General features: G+C 32.7%; 1 protein-coding gene across 2 annotated transcripts in view; it reads left to right on the forward strand.

Moving 5' to 3' along the window:
* Positions 1-22,786, forward strand: part of DAAM (disheveled-associated activator of morphogenesis-like protein) — a 524,757-nt gene that overhangs the window by 77,503 nt on the left and 424,468 nt on the right. For both annotated transcript variants that reach the window (XM_072530050.1, XM_072530049.1), the window contains exon 2: positions 22,578-22,600. The gene's annotated coding sequence lies outside the window, so the exon portion shown is untranslated. The remainder of the gene's footprint in view (positions 1-22,577; positions 22,601-22,786) is intronic.

Consider the following 22,786-nt stretch of genomic DNA (forward strand, 5'->3'; position numbering starts at 1 on the left):
ACATGAGTTGGCAAAACATTTCCTTCAAATGTAACTATAATATTTCGTCTGGGGACGTATTCTGTTTTACCTTCTTTATCTACCTTTCTATGCATTCTTTTAATGTCGGTAATTTTAACGGAAGAGTCTATATGTTTTTTTAAATAATCAGTATCATACCTCGTATCTACATCGTGAATTATTCCCTTGATTTCCAAGAGATGGTTAGGGATATAGGCTTTTAAATTTTCATCTTTTAACTTATTATGTGTTACTAGATGATTTGCATCCAAAATAGATTTTAAAATGACTTTAACTCTATTTTTTCCTATAGATTTAATTTCCTTTAGGTTTTTGATTTTAAGTTTTTGATACAAAATTTCCCCCACCACCATTGGATGTAAACGAGAGATGTTCTGATTATTTAATTTCTCTATATAAACGCAACAGGTATGAAAATCATAATTATTAGAGGAAATATTATACAGTTTAACTTCCCTTGTTTTGCCGGAATCCGCACCAATTTCAATATCCTTATCCATATCCATATCTGGGGAACTCGTCGCAACACTCACTTCGCACATTTGCGTCTTAATGTTATTTTCCTCCCCCATTAGGGGAGGTAAATCACTTATTTACACTAAAATTCCAAGTATTAAACCGATATATTTACACAAACTTTAAATTTAAATATAAATATCGATTTTTAATTACCTCAAAAACTTATCTCTGCTTAATGTGGTTTTATCGTCTGTTCGAACTGAAAGACAAATTCAAACTCGAAGCATTAAGTTATGTATTATACCCTTTCCTCATTTATGTTATCTTGTGGATCTCATCTGTAAATATCTGACTGCAAATATTGCAAAAGCTGTCTATGTGAATCAGACAAATGGGTTTCTTAGATTTTTTGCAGTAGTCAAACGTCTTTATCCGATGCATGTTTGCTGTTCTTGTTCTAAGGGGGCAAATTCTTTTAGACGATGTTGCAGGCCGATATGAATTCCTGATGCTTCTGAACTTCTTCGAACCATATGAGGTAAAAATAAAAAAATATATTACCTCAGCATTGATTCCACTAATAATGAGCATAGCGAAAAATACCATCATGGGCCAACGACGAACATTTCTAGATACGTTAAATGATGCACACAATTTATCTGCTGTGTCAACTCCGCCTTTGGTGTGATTGTTAAAGGTGATAATAGATGGCTTCTTTTTATCCCCTGTTTCAATAACAATAGAGGAATATTCATGTAACCTTGAAGCCAAAATTACACATTTTTCTTGTCTAGGAACGTAAGAAACTAAAGTGCACCCATTTTTAAAGGCAAATAAGCTACTATTATTAGATCTCTCATCTTATTTGGAAGGAATTCCGGTGGAATTTCGACTTTATTCTTTTTCAACGTGCCAACGTAAGAAAGCATTTTACGTCGTAACTCATCTATCAATGGAATATTGGTGAACCAGTTATCAGCAGTAATATTTTATCCTGTCTGATAAATAGGTTGACAAAGTCACAGAACAACATCCGACGGTGAATTGCTCAATCGAAATGGGCCTTCAGGTTGTAATCCTGCATATATGTCCAAATTATATAAATAGTAAATCTGGGAATCCACCTGCGTAGATTTTCACACCATATTTATTAGGTTTACTTGGTATGTACTGCACAAAACCGCATCGTCCATGAAAGCCTTCCAATTTCTCATCAATCGTAACTTTGTATCCTAAACTATAGGATTTCTTTGAATTGTTCACTAACATTGTAAAAATGTCACGAATTGCTGCAATTTTGTCGGTTTTTTTTCTTTCAGTTTTAGTAGTGCGGTCATCAAATCGCATACAACGCATAATGGACTTAAATCTTTCATGACCACTCGGAATTTTTCAATACCATCTCCGTCGGATCCCCACAGGTCTTACACACTCGGTGTGTTACTTCTGTGAACACCAGCAAAGTATAAGAGACCTATAAATGCGTTCAGTTCAAAAATATTTCTAGACTTGGCATCTCTATCGTCTTTGAAGAGCGATTTAACACTTTAACTATATTGGTTGGTCTGTTGTGAGTAATATTTCGTCATCCAGAATGAAACTCCAGCATTCCAAAGGCGTTTTTGTCATTCTTGCAGCACCTATTACACCTGATAACTTGTGAATAAGATTATGTTGTTTTGAACGAACTCTTTGTGATGTTGGATTTTTATTCCATTTTGTTTTTTCTTCTTCTTTCCTTTACTTTTTTCTCTTCCAAAATAAAAAGTTGTTATCATCTGACTTAGATCCATCGCAATCGGTATTGTCTCTAGCTTCTTGCTCGGTATCTAAATCGCCGTCACGAGGTGTGACTTCATATCCTACATCTGTATCCTCTTCATCATCAAAATCGTCCTGTGAATCTTCTTCGTCGTCGTCAAATATCAATCTTTATAGTTTTTCAACATCTTTAGGATCCTTTAAGTTATATTTTTTACTACAACTTGCCATTATAAGCTTATTTCCGACCTAAGACAAAAATAAATTTGTTAACTTACAAAAAAAATCTCCAACCAGGCGCAGTGAAACAGTTTGATGTTTATTAAGAAAGAGTGAGTATAATTATGTAATTTTGAATAAAAAAAAGAAAAGGTAGTACTAGTATAAAGAAATAGTACTTACCAAACTAATAAATGTCATAAATTTTTAAAATTAATTTTGTTTCACTAATGGGCGGGGTATATCAGAACAATATTCAAATATCTTCGTTCTAGCAAAAAATATTTACTAATGACCGATCAGGTTCTGTAGAATAATGAGAGGTAAGAAGCTACTGCTGACGACAATTCCCGAGTGTTTACGAGACACACATAATGACACAAAACATTTGTTTTGTAACAATTTGAACAGCCGCGCCTGACGGAAAGTTAAATTAAGTTTCCTTAAACTAAACATGGATAAGATCAGATGTAGACCAAACCAAAGAAATTAGTACACGCATTGAAATAGCACGTGCATCATTCATTAATTAAAAAGTTTCTTTGTTGTCGGCATATAAGGTTAGAACTATGCCTGATAATGCTTCAATGTTACGTGTTCTCTACTCTTCTTTATGGCTTGGAAGCGTGGACACTAAAACAAGTCCATCTGAATAAGTTGGCCGCCTTTGAATTTTGGTGTTACAAAAGAATCCTACGAATATCATGGATTCAAAGAATGTCAAACGTGGAAGTAACTAGAAGGATAGTAAATGAGGCGGAAATAATATTAACTATCAAAAGACGAAAACTTGAGTACTTAGGACATGTGATGAGAGGGCAAAAATACGCATTATTACAACTTATTATGCAAGGCAAAATCCGAGGAAAACGAAATGTGGGAAGACAAAGAATATCCTGGCTTAAGAACTTAAGGGAATCGTTTGAATGCAGTAGTGCAGAACTTTTTAGAGCGGCAGTCAACAGAGTCCGCATAGCCATGATGATTTCCAACCTTCGATAGAAGATGGAACTTAAAGAAGAAGAAGAAAACTAAGCCATTTTAATATCCAAACCAGACAAAGTAAAAACAAATTAATTAGGTCGTGAAAATTTTTTTTACTGATGTAGAGTGCTTTCATCTTACGTTCTTACTAGAAATGATTAAATTAGTATACTAATGAAAAATTTCATAGTTTTTGCTATACATTTTTTCTTAAATAATTAAATCAAAACTAGTGGTTACTCTCACATGCAAACAAAGGGATAATAGTCAATGGAGAAGTTATCAATAACATTTGATATGTTGACGATACTGTGATAATGGCAAGAACAGCGGAAGATCTACAACATCTAGTTGAAAGTATGAATGAGATATGCAATAACTACGGCATAAGGATGAACGTCAAAAAAAACCAAATATATGACCTTCGGTAAGAATCCAACGCATGACACTAGTATCGCAATAAACGGTACCCTAAAAGAAAAGTTAAACAATTACAAATACTGGGGAACCCTCATCAATGAAACAGGTGACCACAATCACGAGATAAAAGGACGTATTGAAATTGCCAGGTCTACCTTTAAAAAAATGAAAAAATTATTTTGTAATCGTGATATTATTTTTTTTATAGTATTCAGCTACGAACTAGAATGTTAAAATGCTATGTATTCAGCTTTACGGTGTTGAGGCATGGACTCTTAAACAGAAGAATGTTAAAAATCTTGAAACCTTTGAGATGTAGTGCTACCGCCGTATACTAAAAATAAGTTGGGTGGATAAAATTACAAATGGAGAGGTAATTCGCAGAATAAATAACGATCCAGAAGTTATACTGAATATAAAAAAGAGAAAACTTGAATACTTTGGCCACCTGATGAGAGGACAAAAGTACACATTCCTACAAAATATATGCAAGGAAAAATCCAAGGACGCAGAAATCCAGGCCGTAGAAGAATGTCCTGGATGAGAAATGTAAGAGAGTGGTTTGGTTGTACCACTAACGAATTATTCAAAACAGCAGCAAATAAAATTAGAATCGCCCTAATGATATCCAATCTCCGATAGGAGTAGTGTTGCCCAAAATCGGTCTTGGTCTTGTTCTTGCGTTTTCGCAAGACCAAGACCAAGACCGCCTAATTTTAGCAAGACCAAGACCAAGACTGACCGTGCAAGATTTACGCAAGAACAAGACTAAGCCTGCGAGACTCTTGCGTCTTGCAGTTAGGACGGAGTGTCGTTTTAGCGAGTATTGTAGTTCGGGTATATGCTTAAAATACTCTATGAGACGCAAAAAAATATGTAATAAAAATTTAAAAAACTGGACTTATGCGCATTACGAACAATACCATAAACATACATCAAAATCATCAATCAAAATATTCATTAAAAACAACACATTTGACACGTTCTCAGAGATCATATATGTAAAAATAAAATATTTTGTACATTCTTTTCCAGCAGACGACTTCTTCGCTCTGAAATTAATTGTCCAGATTTATAGCCGCCCTCTAATCATATAATAATCTTGCATTGATACGTCGACTGTAATATCGTATCGAAATTTTTTAAAAATATGTCACCTTAGCTATAAAAAATATAACACTTATTATTACGGACACCCACTTAATAATTCAATTTTTTTCCCATTATAATTTAGTTAGGAGGAATCTAAATAAACAAATCTTATCGGCCTAAGACTAAACATTGTTTCTGCTGAGTGTGCGATGAGATCATTCGGTTAAACCAAATTTGCTGAAAGAGCGCGATAATATTCAAAAGTTTTAACAGATAATGTAGCTTACCGTGTAAACAAAATACCGAAATATTTGGAATAACGAAGTAACGGTATATAATTCTCGGTTTGTTATTAGATACTTAGGGTATTGAATAGTAACGGACATTTATAGTAGTAGGTACTTTTTCGACATCACTAAACTTCATTTGACAAGTTTACAATTTGACATGGGGGACAAAGATTCAAATAGTTTTAAAATAATCGGAGTAGTGAGCGTTGGAATTATAGATATAAAAGACCTAAAAGCAAATTTGATGAGTTTTTCGAAATAATTTATGCATCCCAAATTGCTTTGTTTGAATTGTGCCTACATAGAAAGGTTAAAATGAAAATGAAAAACAGAAAAACTTCAGGTTTAAGGAAGCATCTAATATCTTTTCACAAAAAAGAATTACAAATACCTATTTCTTCCTGAAAAACCAAAATTCGGGTTCCTAAAAAAATATTCCTACTACTTTATTTTGGTAAATTAATGTATTTATTAAGTAGATATCTCCTTAATTTAAAATAACTTCTTTTGATTATCATTGTTTTCTTACCTATTCTTTATTTTTTCAAGTTAGTTTTTTATATAAAAGTAGAGCTAAGATTGTTAATAACATTTATGTTGCTTTAATAAGTGGATTATAGTTTGTTATCTTCTCACCTAAAGAATATGTGCCCTTGATACCTGTATTTGTATTTTTGCCACGTACCAATCTTTTTTAAGATTTCAAGTTTATGTCATTAATTTGGTTTTTTTTGTGTTTTTTTGATTGACTTTCATGGGGCATGGTAGATAGCTGGGTTAGTTAGAGCATAGGCACGGATCGCTTAGATCGTGGCTTCAAACTTCCCTAGTAACGTTTAATAAATAGCAATAGGCTAATGGGTAACTGCAAGACTTGCAAGACTCTTGCTGCAAGACCAAGACCAAGACCGGGAGTGCAATACCAAGACCAAGACCAAGACCAGGTGTATTGGCGCAAGACCAAGACCAAGACTGTCTAAGTCTCGTCTTGTTCTTGCATTTGGGCAACACTAGATAGGAGAGACACTCAAAGAAGAAAAAGAAGTGGTTACTTGTTTGCCGAGAAACGGACACCTTATCAAAATGGAACAGAGACATAGGTAATAATTTAAAATCTTCTGTACAAAAGCAAGACTCTCTGTACATCTTACTACTTACAAATGATTCAGTAGTTACAGCCGACGTTTCAGAAGATATCTCATTTATGATAAGGAAACTTCTGGAGGAATATTCAATAATGAATATTTAAATAAATTTAAACAAAATGAATACTATGCATTGTAGAATCAGCACCTAATATAGAAATAGAAGGCCATGGAATTAGAACTTGTAAGGAATATACGTATCTAGGACGTCTGACAAAAGTAAACAGAGTTGAATATTGAACGGAAAAGCGACAATCTAAAGACTAAGTTCAATACTTTGGTCAACAAAAATTAGATGGGAAACCAAATTTTCAAGATACAGGTGTCTATTGTAGAGCCGGCTCAGAGTGTTACCAACTTATCAAGACAGATAAGGAAAATATTGAGACAGTGGAAATGGAATTCCTTAGAAGAGCGGGGAGACTATCAAAACTGAAAGATAGAAAGCAATGAAGACGTTAGACAACAGATGGAAGTAACAGAAAGGATCATCGATAGAATAATAACCCGAAGGCTTATAAAGGTATCGTAGAGACAGGTAGAATATAAATGGTCAGACGCGTTAAAATATCATCCTGCAAATAGAAGAAGACGCGGACGACCAAAAATAACTTGGATAAAAGTAATCAAAGATACGATGAGGGGATGAAACCTGTAAGAAAACGATTGGCTGGATAGGGAAGGTTAATGAAGGTTGAGATGGGGGATGCAGAAGTAGCTGTGAAATTCCGTTATATATATGAAATGCATTTTTCACTAAACGGTATCTACAGCACAATCTGTTACTTGTCATACTTTAAATATATTTTATATGTTTTTTTATTATTCCATTTGATCAGAACCAATTGTATCAGAACCGAGACCACTAATATTACTTTAAATACTTAACAACCAACAATTATACGGTTTATCAGTCATACATTGTAAAATATGTTTGTAAGTTCTTAAAAATTATCATAGCTATCGACTCACAATGTCGTTCAAGGCTTGCATTTGACTACTTATGACAAGAAAGATACAGTGCAAGCCAGTTGCATTATATAAAGAATCGGTATTTGTTTTAAATTTATATTCTGAATTATTTATTTACTTACACACAACTATATTTAATAATTTTTGTGGAAGTATCTTAAACTGTCTTGTCAAATACAATTTTGGTAAGTTTTTATTTCTATTACACTGTATTACTTATATTACCTACTGAATGTATTGAATGAAATTATTATATATTTACAATGAAGACATTGACATTTTTTACGAAGAAATAATACGCGTTATGGACGGAAAGGATTTCCAAATTGGGAAGAAAAGTAAATAAAAAAGAACACAGAATAGGAATATATGGATACGGTGAAAGAAATGATACAGGACACACAATGATGAACTACTTGGAGGAGGCACATTTTTTTGCTTGAATCGTACAACAGAAAAAACTATTATTAAAAACGTAACAGTACTAAATCGATTGATAAATGGTAGCACTGCAGACCTCTCATAGTCAAACTGGTCATCATTAGCCGATTTGAAACCAATAAGAACATGAAAAGTAGCCCGAAACTAGATATGGAAAAACTTAAACCAGAAAAAAAACAGATATATAAACTAAAAATAAGACAAAATCTACCTACCACGGACGACTTGGACACTAAACATATCGTTAAATAGAGAAAACAATTAAACAAAATATGAAGTTATTATATCTAATGTCAGTATATATATATATATATATATATATATATATATATATATATATATACAAGAAATACTGGATATTATTGACTGTCGATATAAACAAACCAGTTTATTAGGGCCGCAGTCAGAAAGTTTGGCCGGTATGTTACAGAAACACTCTTTTGACTTTTGGTCTAGCTTTCGGAATTTTTGTAATTAGAAGAATGTGTAAATAGGTACAATATATCACAAATTGTCAGTGCAACTTACTAGTCGTCGAGATTATTTATATACGCCCCCTTAAAATTTTTCTGTGCTCTTAAATTTTGTTGTTTCTTTTGTATGAAAAATGCTTTCATAACAAGAAAGTAACGTGTCCATTTTTATTACAAAATGTCAAGTAGTTTAGCAGATAATGCAAAAAAACAATTTTTATTTTGTAACTTCAAAGGGCTGTAACTTTTTTTGTGTACACTTTTGTACTAAGGTAAGTTGGATTCAATCAATTTATTTTTGTCCCCGTAATGCGTGATTTAATTTATGACATACCTTTTTGAAACACCCTATATACAGGCAAGAAAAAAAAGTAATAGTGCCAGCTTTCAGAACAAACAACAACTTAAGCAAATATACAAATTAAGACCAAAAAGAGTCAAAAGAAAAATCACTTACACAGTGGTGTATACAAACTTCAATATGGCAACTGCCCAAAAACTTACATCGGTCAAACTGGTAGAACCTTTAACAAACTTATAGCAGAACATAAATAATAGGAAAATAGATTTTACTTACCTACTTCACTTAAACAATTTGAGACAAATAGTTGAAAACAAAAGTTTTCAGTGTTGTATTGCTCGATCAAGCAATATCCATCGAGTAACGGTCGAATCCGTCACATATATAAATTATTCCTCAACTGTCGACTCTAGATTAAATTAATGCTTCCTATATTGTAGAAATTTATTTTTGTGGTAAAGGACATTTGTCATACAGTATATAATGTTTAACCCCTTGCTGCACTTATTTCTACATTCAATTTGGTTTATGCCAAAAACCAAGCTTAGAAGTTGATTATTTAGGTATAAGTTGGATTCTGGATGGGGTCTTCTCAGTCTACATAAATGCAAAAAGTGGACTTTCTAGATTTCACGATGTTGATAAGTCCATGTAATTACCTTTGTACAGTATTTGTTATATCGTCATATGATTTTGCCGATCATCCTTGCAGGTATCGCTAATATTTTCTGTATCATTTCAGTTTTTGTATATGTACCCCTCAAAGAGGGTGCGAATGTATATTTAAATTTTTTAAATAAAAATAATTATTATTTCATTAACAAAACAGAGCTTTTTATATAGACGAAGATGAGATCAGGGCTCACTCATGTTAATTAATGAAAAAACTTAATAGCTCGGATAACGTAGAGTTAAATTGTTATTTTAAAAGTACTACACATGCAGACTACTACTGTTTATTTGCTCATAAAATTCATATAAACGTTTTTTCGTTGCTCGAACCTCATGATACGGTCAGTGAAACATCAATTTAATCTATGTACGGCAATCAACGTAGGCACACCTTACGTCTCTTCCTGGAAGTGTTTTTATATCAATGAGAACCAGACTAAAGAAGAAATTTCTTGTGGTACCGTCTCTTCAAGTGAAATTAGTGACAGGCAGTGACAAAAACTAAATAATTCATTTCCATTTCACGAAAAAGAAAACAAACGATTACTCAGCCACTTGATCCTATTTGTATTTCTCGAATGAACGTATTATCAGTATGGAAATCGCATTTGATGCTAATGCGGAATAAAACATATTATTATTGCTTATTTACATTTGCCTACTTTAAATACTTTTGTTTTTGTTGAAGAAGGATATTATTAAAAGGTGTGCCTTTAAAAACCTCTAAATATTCAATGACATGATTTTATCACATACTTAATCGATTCCTCGTTCATCAGTTAATGCTTAGATTGCTCGTTTAGTGTTTTTTCTTCGAGTAACTAAGGTACTGCCTTTTGCTATGTTAACTCCATTTTTTAAAATTCCTTATTTCCGTTTTTCAGTGCTATTCAGAATGTATGTTGTATAATAATGGTGATAGTATATAGATAGTATGCAGTCCTGTCTAGTTCTTTTTTTTCTTTTTAACGCGTTTGAGTATATTCCGTGTACTTTAACTTTTTTATCGTATCATATCGTTTTTATCATACAGATTAGGTTAACTAGGTGGTTAGGCACTCCCATTTTACTGAATCCCTTGTGTAATCTACGAAACAGAGCAACATTGGTATATTTTGTTACATCGCTTTTTTATTATTTATCTGTCTGTTGTTCAAAATTTGCTCACGCATTTCTTTCCCTGGTACGAATCTGCAATATTTTGATCAAATATTCTACATAAAAAAATCACTGATTTCACGTAAAACTTTTATATAGATATTTAAAGATTCTAAAAGCTATATAAAGGGTAGGTGATCAGAAATCCGTGAAGATATACAGCTGGTTTTGCTTTGTTTTTTTTTTGTTAACTTAAAAAGTGAAAAAAATATTTTTTGCCTATACAACGTTTCTTATAAATTTTAGAGAAAATGGTTTAAATAAAAGTTGTAGATCATAAAAAGTTATGTAACTTTGACAATATCCAAATTAAAATAAAGAAGCAGTAATTTATAATTTTTAATAACTTTGTTTTTTGACCAACGACATATAATATACCTAACTACTTGAAACTATGGCAATTAATGTGTTATTAAAGTATGCTAAATATCACCCAGATAGAGCAAATAGTTTATAAGTATTCGATTTGTTTATCCCGGATAGCGATTATTTAAAAAACTGTACTTGCCTAAAGAGTGACTCTACGGGTATTTTGTAAACTGCAATCGGTTCTTTGAGAAAAGAATCGATGTCAAGTGAAACTTGGAATCTTATCGAGGACAGAAAACAGCAAAAGAAAGATATTTTGCAAGCAAGAACTGTAGAAGAAAGAGCGAACCGACAACAAGAATATGACACAATAAATAAAACAGTTAAAAGAAATGCAAGAAGAGACAAAAGAAGGTGGGCTGAAGAACTGACAAAACAAGCTAAAACAGCTGCACAACACAACAGAACTAGAGAGCTATACAAAGTTACTAGATGACTAACAAAAATTGGCTCCAAACATTGTAAGATCAAAGACAGGCGAATTACTTATTACAACAAATGACCAAGTAGAGAGATGGAAAAAGCTGTTTCAGGAGATGCTACGCACGCCCAGGGAAAACGAAGATGAAATTGTCGAAAACCCGCAGAATGTAGACTTGCGTATATCTTGCGAGGCCTCTTCCAAAACGAAGATAATAAAAGCTATCAAATCTCAGAGAAATTACAAGTCTCCGGGAATCGATAACATTGCTGCCGAAATACTTAAAACTGATCCGCATCTAACTGCTGAAGAACTTTTGCTCCCCATAATCCGAGAGGTGTGGGAAACAAACTGCATTCTAGCGGGCTGGAAAAGGGGTAACATTATTAAGCTTCCAAAAAAGGGCAACCTCACACTGTGCAAAAATTGGAGAGGAATAACCTTGCTTTCCCCAATAAATAAAATCTTCACTATCATCATACTTAAAAGATTAAAAAACAAGATTGCGTTTCGAGCTGGTCAAGCAGGCTTTAGACCAGAATCCTCCTGAATAGACCACATTAATACTGTGAGGGTAATAATGGAACAATTGGTTAAATGGAACACACCCCTATACATGGTTTTTGTTGACTTTGAGCGTGCCTTTTGACAGTTTATCTCATGCTGTTTTATGAAAAATTTTAGAGCTAAGAAACATCCCGCATAAAATAATTTCCATTATAAAGTCACTGTACACTAAGGCGAAATGCAGCGTGACACACAATGGAATCAACAGCGACTAATCTGACATGCTTACTGGAGTCAGACAATGATGCATGCTTTCTCTGTTTCTTTTTAACATAGCAGTAGATTATGTTCTCTCCAAACTAGACAACGACACAAGAGGGATGCAATGGACGTTAACCATACGCCTAAGTGCTCTGGAATACGCCAACGATATCTGCCTGTTTGCACAAAGGTTGGAAACACTTTCCACTGAAGCCAGTAAAGTAGGTTTGAAAATCAATATTAGTAAAACCAAATCCATGAGAGTAAATGCAAGAAACAAAGAAACAAAAAACAAACACGCTATTTACTATCAACAACATGCAGATTGAAAATGTGAAAAACTTTCCGTATCTTGGAAGTGTCGTAACAAAAAGCGGAGCTACAGAGGACGATATTCGTATGAGGATACGAAAAGCTCAACAAGCATTTAGCATGCTCAACCCTGTTTGGAGATCTGGCAAGTATACTATAAGGACAAAGATCCGCATATTACAGTTAAATGTCATGTCTGTTCTACTCTACGGATGTGAAACCTGGAAAGTGACAAAAGCCCTTACAGATATACTGCAGGTCTTTATTAATAAATGTCTACGACGAAATGTTCGTATTTTCTGGCCTAACATTATCAGAAACGAAGATCTACTACACCTGACCAAACAAAAAAGGGTAAAACATCAAATAAAGTCCAGAAAGTGGGGTTGGATTGGTCACACACCCAGAAAAAATAATTTTATTAAAAAACCGTTTGAAAAAGGGTTGATATTTTAGCCTATAAACATTTATAATAACTTTGATATTGTTTATGCCATATGCTTATATGTATCTGCCATGGCTTAATCAGAAGGTGGTGAAAAACACACTTTCCAAAAAAAAACAGAGCCTTCTCTTACCAACAGGAATCAAGATAGCATTTTATTCTTAAAATCATTGCGTTTTATTCTCAAAATCATACTTCCATTGTGTATGAACAAAGAGCTGGAAATTGAAAGGTTTCTAAATGAAGATATAAGTTTTTTGATCCAACTTATAGATAGCATATGCAGTGAAGGAGTAAAAAGTTATAACCCGTTTAAACGTTAGTACTCGTTAAATACTGCCAAAGAAAAGTTGAGACTAGAAGTGTCTCGCAAATTGAAGAACGTTTTAAGATCTACAATTTTTATTTGAACCATTTTTCTCTAAACTGCATAATAAACGTTTTATAGGCAAAAAAATGACTTTTTCACTTTTTAACATTGTTTAAAACAAAAACAAAGCAAAATCAACTGTACGTCTTCACGGATTTTTCATTAGCTACCCCTCATAATATATCTTTCAGAACCTTCAAATATTTGTGTAAGATTTTTACGTGAAATCATTGATTTTTTCCCAGATAGACTGGTGTATATAGTCTTTCTATACTAGATCAAGGATTTGTCGTAAAATGTTGTTATAAATAAAATTGGTTTCCGATGTATCATTGTAATTATTTTGCTACATTTATTACATATTAAAATAAATGTTAAAATAATCCTTCATTCTGTTATCGATCATCAATCTGATCTTGAAAATTTAAATTAAAAACAAAACAAACTCTCCCATATTATAACGAATATATAACCGAAACTGGTTATTAAATGAAAATGAACCGTCACTTAAGAATCAGCTGTTTGATTAATAGAAATTTTAATGAGCGAAATAACCAAAAACTATTTCAAGACCGCACTTTCTGCATAATGAAGACGGCAACAGCATGGTTAGAGGTGTATTTGTGTGATGTAATGACGGAACTAATAAAAATATAACGGAATGATTGATGATGTATTGAATCATTGTACAAACCTCAAGTTCTAAACTATTTTTGGCAATGTAATTCAATGACGTTCTTTCAGTAACATTTTTTATTCGCTGATGCAGCGTATCAATAATTTCAGGAATGACGGGTGTCACATGGAGTCCCAAGAATTGATGTATGGTTTTTTAAGGAATTTTACTTTTTTAATTATTGTAATTGTGTACTGCAAGGTGCTTCAATAGTGTGCTAAAGTAAGATATGTATATTATTATAGAAGATTTCAAAAAATATAGTTACAACAATTTTAGGTATTTTATAGTCACTTTACAAACTTGTTCTCGTATCTAAAGGGTGTAATATATTACCAAGGTGAACGAAACATACTGTTTTTTAATGGAACAGACTAAATACCTACTATTTCAAATTTAGATTAAGCTCATCTCAACTCTTATTTCCAATTTAAAGATTTTTTAAGGGGTCTTCTTCTTCTTCAAGTGCCCTGTCCGTTGCGAACGTTGGCTATTAACATGGCAATTCTGATCTTATTTGCGGCGCTTCTGAATAGTTCGACTGATGTGAGCCCGAACCACTTCCTCAGATTTTGGAGCCACGAGTGTCTTCTCCTGCCTGGCCCTCGCTTACTGTCTATTTTTCCCTGGACAATCAATTGCAGTAGACGGTACTTATCGTGTTTCAATATGTGGCCTAGATATTCAAGCTTTTTTTGTTTAATTGAATTCACGATTTCTTTCTCCTTTCCGATTCTTTGGATTACCTCTGTGTTGGTGACATGTTCGGTCCAGGATATACGAAGAATGCGACGGTACACCACATTTTAAGGGGTAGCTATTTCAAAAGTTATGGTCAATTATATACGACGCGACGTCCTGTACATCATATATACAGAAATCCTTACAAATTTTTTGCGAGTATAAATTTTTCATGTTGGTCTTTTTAGCATAGGGTGCTATTTTTCTTCTTCCTTTGCTAACAATTTAGTATGGAGCGAGTTCAAAAAACACATAATTTTTGCAATTTTTTAAGATGACACTACACCTTCTGCATATCAAAGCATGTTCTTTTGTTTTATAAGGCACCCCTTTACTATAAAATTATTAATTTCTGAGATATTCTAATTTTATAGTTTTATAATGGAAATACATATCTTATAAAGGGAAAATTCCAGTGGTTGGGTATATACCATAGTTAAAAACAAAACTTACAATGAAGTGTGAAACTTGGTAACTAATGTAATTGGTATAATTATGAAAATATCCACAAGGATTACAAACTTGTTCAAAACGTTTTAATTTAAATTTAAACCAAAGGGTTAAATTTTGACTGTTAATAAAAAACATGTGGTATGATTACTTACCTACTTGAAATTAGTACAAAGGTGCAAATATTAAAGGACCAACAAGTAATGTATAGTTGGTGCAGTATAAATTCCGATGCACGTTATTATCTACGTCAGAGATCTAATTTGAGCATATTGCTTAAATATCTCTCTGATAAATTCCAGAATTTATTTTAACACCAGCGTTTACACAATAAATTTCTGTTTTTCCCATCATTGATACTGCTAGTGAAACCATCACTGAGACGAAAAAATGACTTAGATGACTTTAGATGGAACTTGGACTTTTAGAAGGAAATATAAGGGATAGTGATGCGCAATACATAGCCTCTCCTATTTAAATGTCAACCTCACTTGCCCGTGAGATGATCTAGATCATGATCATCCGGTACATTCTGCTAGATAACAAACGAGGCTCTGGCGTCCGAGTGATTGCCGGTATAAGCAATCCCACACTTACTGACCGACAGCTTCGGGTGGAAGAGTCAATAAGTGGAAGGGCACCTTCTTGTCCTAGAAATGGAAAATCGTTTATAAAGGCGGACGAACCAGACATGGTCAACGGCGTGGAGATGCATAAGGCATCAGGAAACTAATGCATTAAAGGCTCATAGAGCATCCCTAGTTAATCATCATGACTAAAAATACAACCAAACACTCTACTGATCATGAAACTCGGAAAACAAGATCCGGCAGAGGAGTAAACTCACAAGACTGCAAGACCTTCCCGGTCGTCAACATGCGAAAACCTTGCAAAGTAGCAACTTGGAATGTTAGAAGTCTACATCAAGCTGGAAAAGTACATAATGCCGATAAAGAAATGGAAAGGCTGAATATAGATATTTTAGGAATCAGCGATGTCCAATGGTCCGACTCAGGAAAGATAAAAATCAACAATAGAACAATATTTTATTCAGGAAGTCAAGACGGTTCACACAGGTATGGTGTCGGCATAATATTAAATAAAAACATTGATGAAGCAGTAATCGATTTCACTCCATACTCCAACAGAATTGTACTCTTACAATTAATCCAGAACAAACCCAAAATAAACAAAACCCCAACAAAGGTTGGGGAAGAAAAAGTAGAAGAATGTACAGGAGGATATGGTCTGGGCAACAGAAACGAAAGGGATGCCAGGCTTATCGAATTTTGCCAAAACGATAATTTTGTTATAGCTAATACATTATTCAGAATGCGAAAGAGTCATATACCTATAAGTCACCAGCAGATAAAGAAGAGATAATTGAGAAAGAAACCAAATAGACTATGTATTAGTTAGACAAAGATACAGGAACGCAATTATATCCGCAAAAACCTATCCAAGTGCCGACATAGGATCAGATCACAACTTAATAGTGACCAAAATAAGGCTCAAAATGCTCAAAAGGCTTTTGGTCTAGACGTTGTTGGTATAGTTCTCTTATTGATTGTTCTTGGAGTAGTTCTGTATTGTATTGTTTTTCTCGTAGAGGGGGTCTTGTTATGTTTCAAATTAATGCCCATTTTTGCTGTCAGTAGTTTATGGCCCGTTTAACATTCTGCTCCTCTTCTGAATCGCACATAATTGATCTTTATTGTGGTATCTTGTTTGATTATTATGTAGTCTATTATCGATTTCAGCTTTCGTGTTTCTTGTGTCCATGTATATTTATGAATATTTTTATGTATGAAGAATCCGTTGGTGATTTTTAGGTTGTTTAGTTCGCATAATTCAATCAGACGTTCTCCGTTATCGTTTTGTTCATCCTCTCCAAATCTCCCCACATCATTTTCTTTCCTTCCGGTTCTGCCGTTAAGGTCTCCTGTTATAATTATCTCCACGTTCTTCTTAATTAGCTTTATTTGTATCACTTCGAGTATCACTGTCTCTTTACCGTATATGTCCATAATTAATTTAGTTAATTAATTGTAATTTGTTTTTGTAGTTAAACAATTTGCATTACCTTTTAAATAAAAAAAATTAATTTAATAAAACTACTAAATACGCCCTTTTGGAATATCATTAATTTTGCTCCAAACTCTTGAAAATTTTTAATACGATTTTAATAGTAATCTTTCCGGATACTTACTAATTAATACTAATACTTATTTTTGTATTTAAATGTTAACAGGTTGCTGTTTACAACTACCTTTAAAGTAAGCCTTTATAAAAATGAACCTTACTTAGACCCCCCTAAGTTTCTCCGTTAGTATTGTACATTTTAATTTAAATATGCTCTATAGATATAGATTTTAAATTTCATCAAAATCGGAACAAAACTAAAAAAGTCATTTAAACTCTAAATGGGTTTCAAATAAATTTGGCCCACCGTTTATGTATAGTATTAACACTATCTATTGACGCATGCTTGAAAAACTCAGACAATAGCCATGTCACACCTGTGGCGTTGCGCGCTAGCTGTCTTTTACTTTATCTTTGATACCTCGTGTTTTTAATAGTTGGCAACCCTAATTTGGGACCATTTTTTCTTATGCAACGTTTTATCATCATACTAAAAAAATAAGCTTTAATTTTATATAAAACAACATCCATATACGTCATGAGCATCGTATTTTATTCAAAAAATAAACGAACGAAAAAATATTTTTGTTCAAAAATGAATTAATTGAATTAAAACTATTTGCAGCACTTTTTGGCTGACAACTTGTTATCAATGAATTCTCCTATTCTATTGATTAACTACGTTATGAACGTACTGATCTTGCAGCGAGATCTCGTACTATTTACTATTTGAGAACATTTTCCTTGAATTGAAAATGTTCGAAACGTTCAAACTAAAAAAAGAAAAATTTGCTTGAAAATTTCAAACGTATCAAACGTAAATATAAAATTATATTTTCCTTCACAAAAAGTAAGTTTCTTAATAATGCTTAATTTCTAAAAAAATCTTTTGGTTAATATCTACCCACAATATGAAAATTAAAATGAAAGGTCTTGTGGGAATGACCGGCCTGTCACAACAAATCAATTCCTTAACATTGACCTTGATGTTAAGAACAATTCATTACAAAGCACCTCCACATTACACGGAAAATATCTCGCTAGTACCCCAAAAACATATGTAAACATGTGAGTTTTTTTAACCTACATATACACGTCAATCAGATCGTTAGTGACAAAATAAAATCAATTAAAACGGTTGATGTATTGATAGTTCCAATCAGATAAGAAGTTATTGATAGATAAAATTGCCTTTATAATTAGCAACTAAAATTGCATAATCAAGTTTCAAGTATAAGATTTTTTTAGTATGGTATTATTTATATTGGCCTTTTTGTATACTGGAATAATGTTAAATACAATAACTAAATTATACCCTACACGATTTATTCAAACATTGATTGTTTCATGCATAGTCTAATAGTCCATCAATCTAAAGAATTGAAGAAAAAATTGCAAACTGTGACTTGAATTGCACTTACTGTGCAAAATAATTATAAGATGAACAGCATTATATTTTTAAGTTTGATTCGTCTGTTAAAAATTTTCAACATTTCTCTATTTATATAAATATTCTTCTGAAAATGGTGTCGTTCGAAATGACAAATTTCGTTCATGATGAGCATATTTGACGTCCAAGCTACATTTTCAAGAATAGAATTGAAAAGAATTGTATAGACAGGGTGCGCGAAACCTCTGGATTTCTTTGATTATGGCTAAACTGTGAAGTATAGAAAAAATATTTCAAACAAAACTGATGTATAACAGGGACGTCTATATTTTAAAATTATTTTCGATTATACAGGGCCACTCAGAACAACGAATGTACCAAAGTTGTGTTTTTTAAATGGAACACCCTGAATATTAAACCATTTTTTAATATATTTTTTTAAAAATACGAAGAGTTTGTATAAGGTTTTATAGGCTTAAAGTTATTAATTTTTGAAGTATTTACACTTTTATTGAGTAAAACGGTAATATTTAAAGGGCAACGGATTAGGTTTCCAAGGCATTGGACGGGGGATCCAATCAATTGTCATCTACAGTCAGTCACTAAATTTTTAAAATAATAAACTTTTTGCATATAATCCAAGTAAATATAAAGTATGATCTGGTGCACTTCTGACCTGACATCATGGTTTTTTTACTATACACTGTATATATACATATATTGGCTATTGATGGCACGATACATTATATGTACTATACGTCTCACGTCGTTTGATTTGATGTGTCATATGCTAGTATTAGCCTAGTTGTTTATTTTGTAATCAGTCAGAGGTCCTTTTCAGGCCGATAAAGCAAATTTACCTTATATCTACATTATGCTTTATATATAAAGCAAATATGTCTATTATCATCCATAGTGTCATCTGATATGTCACTATACGTTCAATAATAATGAAAACGATATCTAGTGCCCTTTTGGTAGTCCCTTTATTTGTTTTTTCTATCTAAATATATTTGTTATATCCTCCCTTTTTATTTGCTATGTCGTATGTAAGGATTCGATCAGTTGTTTATTTTGTACTCAGCCTAAGGCCTTCTGTAAGTCAATAAATCAAAATTTGTCTTATGGTAAATCCATTTTTATCCATAGTGCCCTATGAAGATACTGTGTAGTGTCCTTTTAGTAGTTGCCTTGTTTGTTTTTTTTTGCCATGTTAGGTATCGATTAGTTGTTTATTTTGTATACAGCCAGAGGCATTCTTCAAGTCAATAAATTTTAAGTCAATAAATCAAAATTTGTCTTTTAGTTAAACTATTTGTATGCACAGTGCCCTATGACATCTCGTATGTAACTATACGTTCATTAATAATGAAGAGACTGTGTGGTACTCTTTTGGTAGTCGCTTTGTTTGTTTTTTCTATCTTAGTATATTCGTGATATCCTTCCCTTTCATTTAACGTATTATACGCTCTAATCGGACCAAACACAAAAGAGATGTAATGTATTGCCCTCTTAGCAATGCCGCAATGTGTTTTTTCTGTCTCAACATATTCGCTATCGCCTCTCCTTTCCAATGATGTATCGTATATTCTCTAATTTACCTTTATTTAATTTTATTTAATCGTATTTAGTTTTTATTTTATTTTATTTTGGTAGAGTATTGACGTTTGGTAAACGTCATTTTATTTTTATAGTAAGTGTATATTTATCTTACCCAGTAACATATAATTAATCTATATTATACGTCATTGATCTTACCTTACAATTACAGTAAACTATATATTTAACAATTTTAGACAAAATTAATTCATTCAGATTTCTTTGTTCAGATGGCGTTAGGATTTTGTATCTAAAGTAACATAAATCTTTAAATTATTTTGTATTAAATTCTACCTTGAAAATATTATTAAAATTAATTATATTAATGTGTAATTAATACAGTATTATTAATTGAACGTATCGTTTCAAGAACAAAATATGATTGAAATATGGTAGTTCATATTTCTTTCCTAGTTTGGATGTGCCTAATAGTTCTACAGATTTCTGTAGAACAGTTCTTATTAATTCCCCACATATAAGATTATGCTACCTTAAACCGAGTATTTTACAAGATATGACCAATTTTATTTTAAAACAGTGTTCGATTTGACACCCTATATCTTTATTAATAGTAAAATTACAAATATTTTGTATATTAAAATTTTTTTTAAATTGTGCAACGTAGATTTGTGTTTTGTTTGTTGTGTGTTGCATATATATTGTGTATAAGATTGTAGGTAAGGTTTTTCAACTTCCTGTTACTCCAACAATAGCGGAGTATAAGGGGATCGAAAAACATCAGCCACAATATTATACACAATACATATGCAACACACAATACACAAATCTACGTTGCACAATTTACGTTACACAATCACAATTGCGATGCAGTTTATACAAATATATGACACAAAAACATATACAAAACAGCCAGAATTTGATATTCCTATGATAAAAACACAACCCTCAGATTTTTTTCAGCCATTTACATGCTGCCTACAAGGTCGAGGCCAAGTATGTCAATTTTGAAATGACATAACCTAATAACAAATAACTTTGGGTATTCATTTTTGCTTTTATCCAGATTTAGCCATACGGCTCACACTCCCTCTAAGGGGAAAATTCACTCATCCCAGATACCTAAGGTATCAAAAGGATTGAACTCTGGTGGGACTCTTTCCGTTTTATCGAGTCCTAGGTGACTTGGTATGTACAGCTTGAGTACAGCTTTCTGCATGATCTTATAGAGATGTTCATTTAGACCCAGCTGTTTTATGTTCTCTAGAAGGTTTTTGGGAATAACACCAGTAGTAGATAGAATAACAGACATTTTCGCTAATTTGTATTTCTAGATCTCTGTACTTGACGATCTTTTCGTTGTATTTAACACGTAAATTATCGGTGTTGGGTATCGCCACATCAATAAGTGTTGTTTGCCTAGTAATTTTATTAACTATGATATCCGGTCTATTATGTGCCACTGGTTGGTCTGTAAGCACAGTGCGGTCTCAATATAGCTTGTAGTTGTCATTTTCAAGCATTCTGTCAGAAACGTATTGATAATAAGGAAGATGGTCGGTTTGGAGAAATCAAAGTTTTTGAGCTAGTTCTTGGTGGATAATCTTTCCTACTGAGTTATGACATTCTTTATAATCAATGCCGACAAACGCTTGGCATCCATATCGGTATTTGTCATTTTGGACTTGGGGATCTTTGACAATATATTTCAGGTAATTTTTAGTTGGAATAACCTGATCCTGAATGGCGAGTAGGAAACCCTCGTCTCGAGAAACATCTTTCCTGATGTCAACCAATAGTTCGACGCTGTATTGTCGACATATTCTTGGTTGATCTCATTGAGATGTCGCCCATGCAGAGGTTTACCGATCCAGGTGCGCATTTTTTCTTGCTTAGTCAGATGATTTATGCGCATTTCTTGTTCCCTTAGTTTAAGAGGCATTGTATCATCTACTGCGCAAATTGCCCGATGTAAAGTAGATGTCTCAGCCTGTACCTGAAAATAAGTTCTTAAATTAGTGACCTGTTTATCCAGTTGCTCACCTATGTCCATAAGTCCTCTTCCCCCTTGATACTGCGGTAATGTTGTTCTCTCTACTGCACTGCGTGAATAGTGTTTTTCGACTTTGTGAGAAGTGTTCTTACTTACCGCTGAAGACCCTCTATATTCGTTTTTGACCACTTTATAATACCAAATGTGTACCCCAGCGCGGAGCAAGCGTACGTATTTAATGCCTTAATAAAATTTTTACTATTAAGATATGACCGATTTAGTTGTCTTACTCTTCGTACGAACTCCAAAGTTAGTTCGATTTTCATTTGTTTATGGTCAATTTTCCGCGCTTGTTTTACTCTGAGATATTTGTACATATCATTTTCACCCATTTCCTCGATGTTTTGGCCATCTTGTATATCAATACCTCATGCACCTCATATAATTAACATTATAATTTTTTACATTTATTTTAAAAATAATAATATTTATTAACTTGAATTTATTAATTGAAATCATTTATCGTTTGTTTCAGATCTGTAAACAACGAATTTTTTGGTAAGTCTTTTTGTAATTTTTTTTTGGGTTATAAACATTAGATAACGTATTATGTATAGTTTATGCGTATTGTTTATTATTCTAATTTGCTCCTAGATAAGCTCCTAGAAAAGATCGCAGTTTAATACATTTACAAAAGTAAAAAATTATTAAAAAAAGAGGTCCAAAAAAAATGAATGAATACAA

The sequence above is a fragment of the Diabrotica undecimpunctata genome, chromosome 4, assembly GCF_040954645.1.
Source record: "Diabrotica undecimpunctata isolate CICGRU chromosome 4, icDiaUnde3, whole genome shotgun sequence".
Taxonomy (NCBI): Eukaryota; Metazoa; Arthropoda; class Insecta; order Coleoptera; family Chrysomelidae; genus Diabrotica; species Diabrotica undecimpunctata.